This window comes from Hypanus sabinus, chromosome 26 (assembly GCF_030144855.1).
Source record: "Hypanus sabinus isolate sHypSab1 chromosome 26, sHypSab1.hap1, whole genome shotgun sequence".
NCBI lineage: Eukaryota > Metazoa > Chordata > Chondrichthyes > Myliobatiformes > Dasyatidae > Hypanus > Hypanus sabinus.
In genome coordinates, this window is record NC_082731.1 from 7,398,954 (window position 1) to 7,406,434 (window position 7,481).

At 45.1% G+C, this 7,481-nt stretch overlaps 1 protein-coding gene across 2 annotated transcripts in view; it reads left to right on the forward strand.

Moving 5' to 3' along the window:
* Positions 1-6,436, forward strand: part of LOC132381818 (potassium channel subfamily K member 1-like) — a 48,738-nt gene extending 42,302 nt beyond the window's left edge. For both annotated transcript variants that reach the window (XM_059951432.1, XM_059951431.1), the window contains exon 4: positions 327-6,436. The gene's annotated coding sequence lies outside the window, so the exon portion shown is untranslated. The remainder of the gene's footprint in view (positions 1-326) is intronic.
* The last annotated feature ends 1,045 nt before the right edge of the window (positions 6,437-7,481 follow it).

A 7,481-nucleotide genomic window follows, 5' to 3' on the forward strand; every position in this document is an offset into this window, starting at 1 on the left:
CACGGTCACAGGGAGAGCATGAACAGTCCACACAGTCAGCACCGGGGGTGGGTATCGAACCTGGGTCGCTGTGAAGCAGAGGCTCTACAAGCTGCAGCCCGTCCTCAGGAGGGTACCCAGAGGGGAGGACAATCGTTGGAGTCTTATCCACATTGAGAGAGTCAGTAACTGCTGGTCAATGGGACCTGGTGGGACGCAGCAGGTCATGCTTCACCATAGCTGGGAATCTTGCCTCATCAGGAAAGGCATCACCAGGGAGGTATCTATCTTTGATAAAAGAATAATTCATACCAACCCTTTACTTTGCTTCATTCTCTTCCCTTCAGAGATTCCAGGACATCCTCCGGAACATCTACCTCAGCTGTGACTTGTGAATCAGGAGGTCCCACACTAACTCCAGGCTGCCCAGCACTATAAAATTGAAACAAGACAGACAAAATTTACAAGGATGTTGCTGAGATTTGAGGCCCTGGGTTACAAGGAAAGGTTGAATAGTTTAGGACTTTATTCCCTGGAGTGTCAGATAATGAAGGGAGATTTCAAAATGAGAATCAGGTTGGTTAGCACTGACACATGCTGTGAAATTTGTTTTGTGGCAGCAGTACAGTGCAATAAATAACACATACTATAAATCATAATAAATATCAGTAAAAATAAATAAGTAGTACAAATAGCAAAAAAATAGCGAGGTGGTGTTCATGGGTTCACTGTGCATTCAGAAATCTGATGGCAGAGGGTAAGAAGCTGTTCCTAAAACATTGAGTGTGTTCCTCCTCTCTGATGGTAGCAATGAGAAGAGGGCATGTCCTTGATGGTGGGGGGCCTTAATGATGTATACTGCCATTTTGAGGCATCGCCTTTTAAAGATGCCCTCAATGGTGGGGAAATTTGATAGAGGTATATAAAATTATGTGAGGCATATTGTAGACTGGCTAAATGTAAGCAGGCTTTTCCTCTGAGGCTGAGTAAGACTAGAACTAGAGGTCATGGGTTAAGGGTTAAAATGAAACGTTTAAGGGGTCCCCAGGGCGAGGAACTTCTGAAAGTGTGGAATAAGTTGTTAGCAGAAGTGGAGGATGCAGGTTCGATTGCAATGTCTAAGAGAAGTTTGGATAAGTACATGGTTGAGAGGGGTATGGATGGCGATGGTCTGGTTTGAGGTCAATGGGACTAGGCAGCGTAATAGTTTGGCATACACTGAATGGGCCGAAGTGCCTGTTTTTGTGTCGTAGTACTCCTTAAACAGGAACACAAGCCCAGAAATCCTGAGTCATGCTCCCAGTGCAGAACTGAGAGAGCATATCATGCCCTGGTGAATGATCAACGTACCTTTAAGACAATCACAAACAAGAGGTGCTGGAAGTCCAAGTGATATGTACAAAATGCTGGAGGAACTCAGCAGGCCAAGCAGCATCTATGGAAAAGAATAAGAGATGAGAAGAACAACACACACAAAATGCTGGTGGAACACAGCAGGCCAGGCAGCATCTATAGGGAGAAGCGCTGTTGACATTTCGGGCCGAGACCCTTCGTCAGGACTAACTGAAAGGAAAGGTACTAAGAGATTTGAAAGTAGTGGGGGGAGAGGGAAATGCAAAACGATAGGAGAAGACCGGAGGGGGTGGGGTGAAGCTAAGAGCTGGAAAGGTGATTGGCGAAAGTGATACAGAGCTGGAGAAGGGAAAGGATCATGGGACGGGAGGCCTCAGGAGAAAGAAAGGGGGAGGGGAGCACCAGAGGGAGATGGAGAACAACTAAATATGTCAGGGATGGGGTAAGAAGGGGAGGAGGGGCATTAACAGAAGTTAGAGAAGTCAATGTTCATTGACTTGAGAGATGAGAAGTCTTTTTTCCAGTCCTGATGAAGGGTCTTGGCCTGAAATGTCGACTGTTAACTCTTTTCTAAAGATGCTGCCTTGCCTGCTGAGCTCCTTTAAGAGAAGGTCACTTAATAACTTCTCTTGTATTGAATGGGATTTTGCTCTGCACAAATCAGGTGCCTTATGTCCTGTTTCAACAGTGATCACTTCAAAACATATTTTATTGGTTGTAAAAAAATAAGTAAAACAATTTTTGTATCATGAAGTGTAACGTAGAGACATAGTAGCATAGCAGTGAGTGTAATCACTTGACAACGCTCACGATCACCGATTGTGATTCAGTTCCTGTCACCATCTGTAAGAAGTTTGTATGTTTTTCCTGTGGCTGCCTGGGTGTCCTCTGGGTGCTCCAGTATCCTCCTCATTCCAAAGATGCTTGGTGCATTGTGGGTGTGCTATGTTCCAGTTGAAAGTGTGGGGCTCCCCCAGCATAGTCCTCAGACAATGTCACATAACAGCGCATTCACTGTCCATTTTGACATAGTGCGGTCACTCGACTCACGTCCGATGTTCTCCTAAGGTGCTGAGTGAATCCTGTTACTGGAGAAAGTCTGCGCGTGACTTTGTTTAACATGGGCAGGCTGATGGGTGGGCAACCTCCGCACAGTCTTTGACAGATCGGAGTCAGGTTCCAGTAACGTGGAATACAAGACGACCACTGCTGTAGACTTCCTCCATTTTCACTGCCACTGTGATATGTCATCATCTTCGGCCAGCTCCACCGTGGTACTTCGTCCGGATTCTCCTCCTCGACCTTACTGCCATGGGGGACTCCACCAGGAACGGAGAGCCAGGTATTTTAACTCCAGCGGGCCTCGCTCTCAGCGCTCAGGAACTCACCAGCCTCATCACGACCTCTAAGAAGGTTTTGATGGAGATGTGACAAATGGGGGAAAGAAAGCTAACTTTGGGGGAACTAGAAATTCTAAAGGACCGTTTCACTGAAGGAGCCCAGATACTGTTTTGTTTAAAATTTATCTTCCCAGTGCCGGAGCAACCTCGTGCTGTGAGTAACAAGTTATTTTCGGCAGCTGACTCTACCAACTGATGTCATTTGCACCTCTCCAGTGTCTTGGTGTCAAGTATTGTTAAACAAGGTTGCTCTGCATGACTTTTACCACCATTTCACAGAGGAAAGTTCTGAGCTGGCCTGTCTTGGGGTCGAGGGGCCTGTCTGTGTGTAATTGGGGGATTCAGAGACGTGTGTGTGTGTGTGTGTGTGAGATTGGGTGGGTGCTGGGAGGGAGTAAAGGTTGTTGTTCTCACTCTGTTCTGTTGAATAGGGTGTCGGGTAGTGCAGCAGTTAGTGCAACCCTGTTACAACTCCGGAAATTGTCACCGTTCTGTGAGGAGCTTCTGACCGTCCTTCCCATGGAAGGTGTGGGTTTTCCCCAGGCGCTCTGCTTTTCTCCCACAAACCAAAAACATACCAGGCAGGCGAATGGGATTGTAAACCGTTCCGTGATTGGGTCTGTGGGCTTGTTGGGGCCGTGACTCAAAGGTCCGGAAGGCCAACTGCGCCCTATATTGCCAAGCAAAATTAATAAAAATAAAGATGGTGAGTATGATATGTCTGTGGGCTGCCCCCAGCACATCCTTGCATTGTGTTGGTTGTTAAAGCAAACGACACATTTTGCTGTGCGATGAATAACAATCGGAATCTGTTTCTGAGACCCGGTGTTCCCTGGTGCAGCCTCTGGATGTCCCAGGCTCTCTGCAGTCGGTGCTGTCCTCCAACAATGCTGGCGATTTGCACAGCAAGATCTCACAAACAGAAATGTAGTAATAGCTGTGTTCAAGTTCAAGTTGAATTGTCAGTCAGCCAGACATGAGTACAGCCAAACAAAACAGGGCCAGAGTGTACCAACAGTCATACATAGCACAGGACACACATGGCGAATATACTATCAGACAGCAGTAAAATACAGTCACAAAAAATATTGTCCAAATCCCTGGGTTCTGCAGCAGCAGTCTGCAGTTGAATACAATACAATCACCTTCTGCTGCTGGAGGGCAGTGCTGACTCTAACGGAGCCTCTCTCTCGCAGGCAGCTGCAAACAGGTGACGCCATGGTCCGAGGCCAGGTCTTCACTACAACTGAGGCTCCCGTGCTGTCTGCATCGTTGCACATTACCACTGTCAAACAGGGTCTTGCAATCACAAGAAAAGGGACTCACTGTTAGACTGCATGTCACCTTTGCGCACACCGATGTCTCTCTGATACAGGCAGCGGTGCCACCCACTTCAAGTTCACCTCCTTCGGTTTCTCCACCAACAAGCTGATGTGGCTGCTGATTGAGAGGTAATCAATGACCTGAGAGAACCGATCTGCACATCACTAGGGCACAGGTAGTACCTTGGAGTAGCTTCTAAAGCAGAGGAATGTGGGTCTCGGGGGTTTCTGATGAGGGAAAGCTTCAGCTGGGACTCCCCTTGTCCATTCGTCCCTTTGTGATTCAACCCTGCCTGTTGAATGGATTCTGCAGACGCTGAAAATCCAGAACAATATACACAAATTGTGGAGGAACTCATCAGATCAGGCAGCATCAATGGAGAGGGCTAAACAGGTGGCATATTGAGCTGAGCCCCTTCATCGTGACCGTAAAGGAAGGGGGAAGAAGATGGGGGAAGGGAAGGTGTTCCAGCCGACAGGTGATAGCTGAGGGGGGGGGGGGAAGATGGGTGGGTGTGGTTGTGGTGTTGAAGTAACAAGCTGGCAGGGTATAGGTGGAATAGGGAGAGGGCTGAAGAAGGAAAAATCTGAAAGGAGAGGATAGAGGGCCATGGAAGAAAGGAGATGAGGCAACCAGAGAGGTGAGGGGAAGAGAGGAGAATGGGGAATGGAAAAAGAGAGACAGTGAATTATTGTCACACATACTTAGAAAATATCCTGTTTGCCTGCCATCCAGGAGGATAATTTCAGACTTCTGTACATCAAGAGAAAAAAAAGAAAAATACCCACAGATTACGGAATATAGTGTTTCCGAGAAAACAGAGTGCGGGGTGAGAAAGCACAGGACAGCACATCCTTGGACTGTGTTGGTCGTTGAGACAAATGACATTCCACTGTACGTTCAGATGTACTGTACGATTACTGACAGAAGCTAATCTCTACGTTTTCATGTGTGCTGCAGTGAGCTTGCCTCCACAGGCCTTGTACCACTTGCTATGTCAGGTTGACCACCCTGCCCCTGTGCTAGTGAGGGGGACTGGGCAGTACCGGTGACAAGCAATGTCTGCTGGATCTGCTCTCTTGATGCCAGGTAACTGTCTGATGAGAAAGTGGCTGTTCCTGGACTTGGTGTGAGTCCAAAGTAAATGTATTATCAAAGTACATAGACAATGCACACAAAATCTTGGAGGAACTCAGTAGGCCAGGCAGTATCTGTGGAAAAGAGTCAACAGTCAAATTTTTGGGCAGAGACATCGACTGTTTACTCTTTTCCAAAGATGTTGCCTGTCCTGCTGAGTTCCTCCAACACTTTGTAGGTGATGGGTGAAACTGGGAGAGGGGGAAGAGTGAAGTAAATAGCTGGGAAGTTGATTGGTGAAAGAGATAACGGGCTGGAGGAATCTGATAGGAGAGAACAGAAGATCCTGGAAGAAAGGGAAGCGGGAGGAGCACCTGAGGCACATCAAAGTGCGTAGAGTATATGTCACCAAAATCTACCTCGAGATTCATCTTCTTGCGGGCATTTACAGGACAGTAAAGACTGCAGATAATGAGACCCAAACAACCAAAGTGCAAATAAAGACAAACAGTGCAAATAATTAAAAATAAATAAATGATACTGAGAACCTGAGTTGTGCATTCCTTAAAAGTGGGTCCATAGGTTGTGGAATCAGTTCAGTGTTGTGAAGTTATCCATGCTGGTTCAGAAGCCTGATGGTTGAAGTTTGATAACTGTTGGTGGGCTCCTCAGGTTTCTGTACCTCCTGTCTGATGGAATGTCATTGTTGTGGTCAGACACTCCTGTAACCTGTTCCAGAGTGACACATGTGGCCTACAAAACGTCCTTTATGTGTCAGGCCTGCCGTTCTTTCAGGCCCTTTACCGCAGGTTTTATCTTTCTGTATGTTAGAAGGTCAAACGTAGTCAAGGAGCAACTTTATTCACCATAAACATTTACAAGTATTAAGAATTTGTCGTGGTGTGTTGGCGCAACAATTATAAAAAGTAAAATCAGATGTTACGGTATGGAAATGGAATAAAATGTACTTTTTTACAATGTAAGCTGCATTGTAAATGTGGTTTTAAATGTTTGCAGTGCAGTGACTGGGGTAATAGACAGAGAGGTTGGCTAACCAGAATGTTTGATCTCATTCTCCGCCTGGGAGAAGAAACTTTTAAGACGGCGTGAAGTTTTATTTTAATAGACCTACAGTGCTTTTCAGAAGGGATCTCTTTGAAGAGAGAGTCTGCAGGGTGGGTGGTGTCGGCAATGATACTCAATAGTTCAGGTGTGATTTAATCAAGGCATTATGTAATTATGTTAATATGGTATTAGCGTTTTATATAAAGCCTCCTGGAATAAATACGAACCTTATCCTTTTACAGCTGTCTGTTGGCCTTGAATGACGAATGTGTTGGCACACCTATAAACAGCAACATTTCCGAAAATTACACACTATTAAACATATTCAGCATTTCTATTGTTTCTGCAAAACATTAAACCACGTTCTTTTCTGTGTACAATGCTTCATGCACACTCTCTCAGCTACTTTTTATCCTCTCAAAGCCTCTTAGGATTTCTTTATGACTCACATACTGCTTAGTTTCATGACATCAGTAAATTTTAGAATATTGTTTCTATTATTCCTGGTCAAATCGTTGATTTTGAATGGATGGGACTGGTCAGGAAGATTCTGGAGTTATGACATTATGGATAGCACCGTGATGAATGAACTAAAATGAAAATCAGCCTTTAGAAAATAAGACTTGTACAATTTAACTTCCAACTATGACTAGCGAAATTGGGTTTGAGGCATTCTGATTCTGTCGCAATCAAATAACACAGGGCAAGACATCGATGAATGTTCCTGCTATTCGCACATTGTTAAAGGTAAAAGATCTCTACAGATGCTGGAAAGTCGTAACACACACAAGAGGGTGGAGGAATTCAGCAGAGCCGGCAGCATCAATGGAGAGGAATCAAGATCCAAGGTTTCAGGCTGAGACCCCTTTTCATGACCACATTTTCACCTGTACTTCCACACATCGAAACATACAGTGGAATGCGTCGTTTGCATCAAATGGAATCAGTGAGGGTGAGGGTGTGGCAGTCTGTAGGTATTGCCACACTTCTGGCACCAGCACAGCATGCCCACAATTCACTAACCCTAACTGTACGTCTTTAGAATGTGCAAGGAAGCCCATGCAGTCACAGGGAGAATGTTGTGTATTTAACATTTCAGCAATATTTGAGTAACATTGTAAATCTATTGTTTGATTAAGCATTCTTTATTTAAATAATTCATTATGGTATGAAATACATCAATAGCATATGTCATCACTCCACCATATCATACGTACACATCTTGCTTAAAGTGAAAAATAATGAAGTACGTGTATTTATCTCCCTGCTCTATTATTTTCTTTT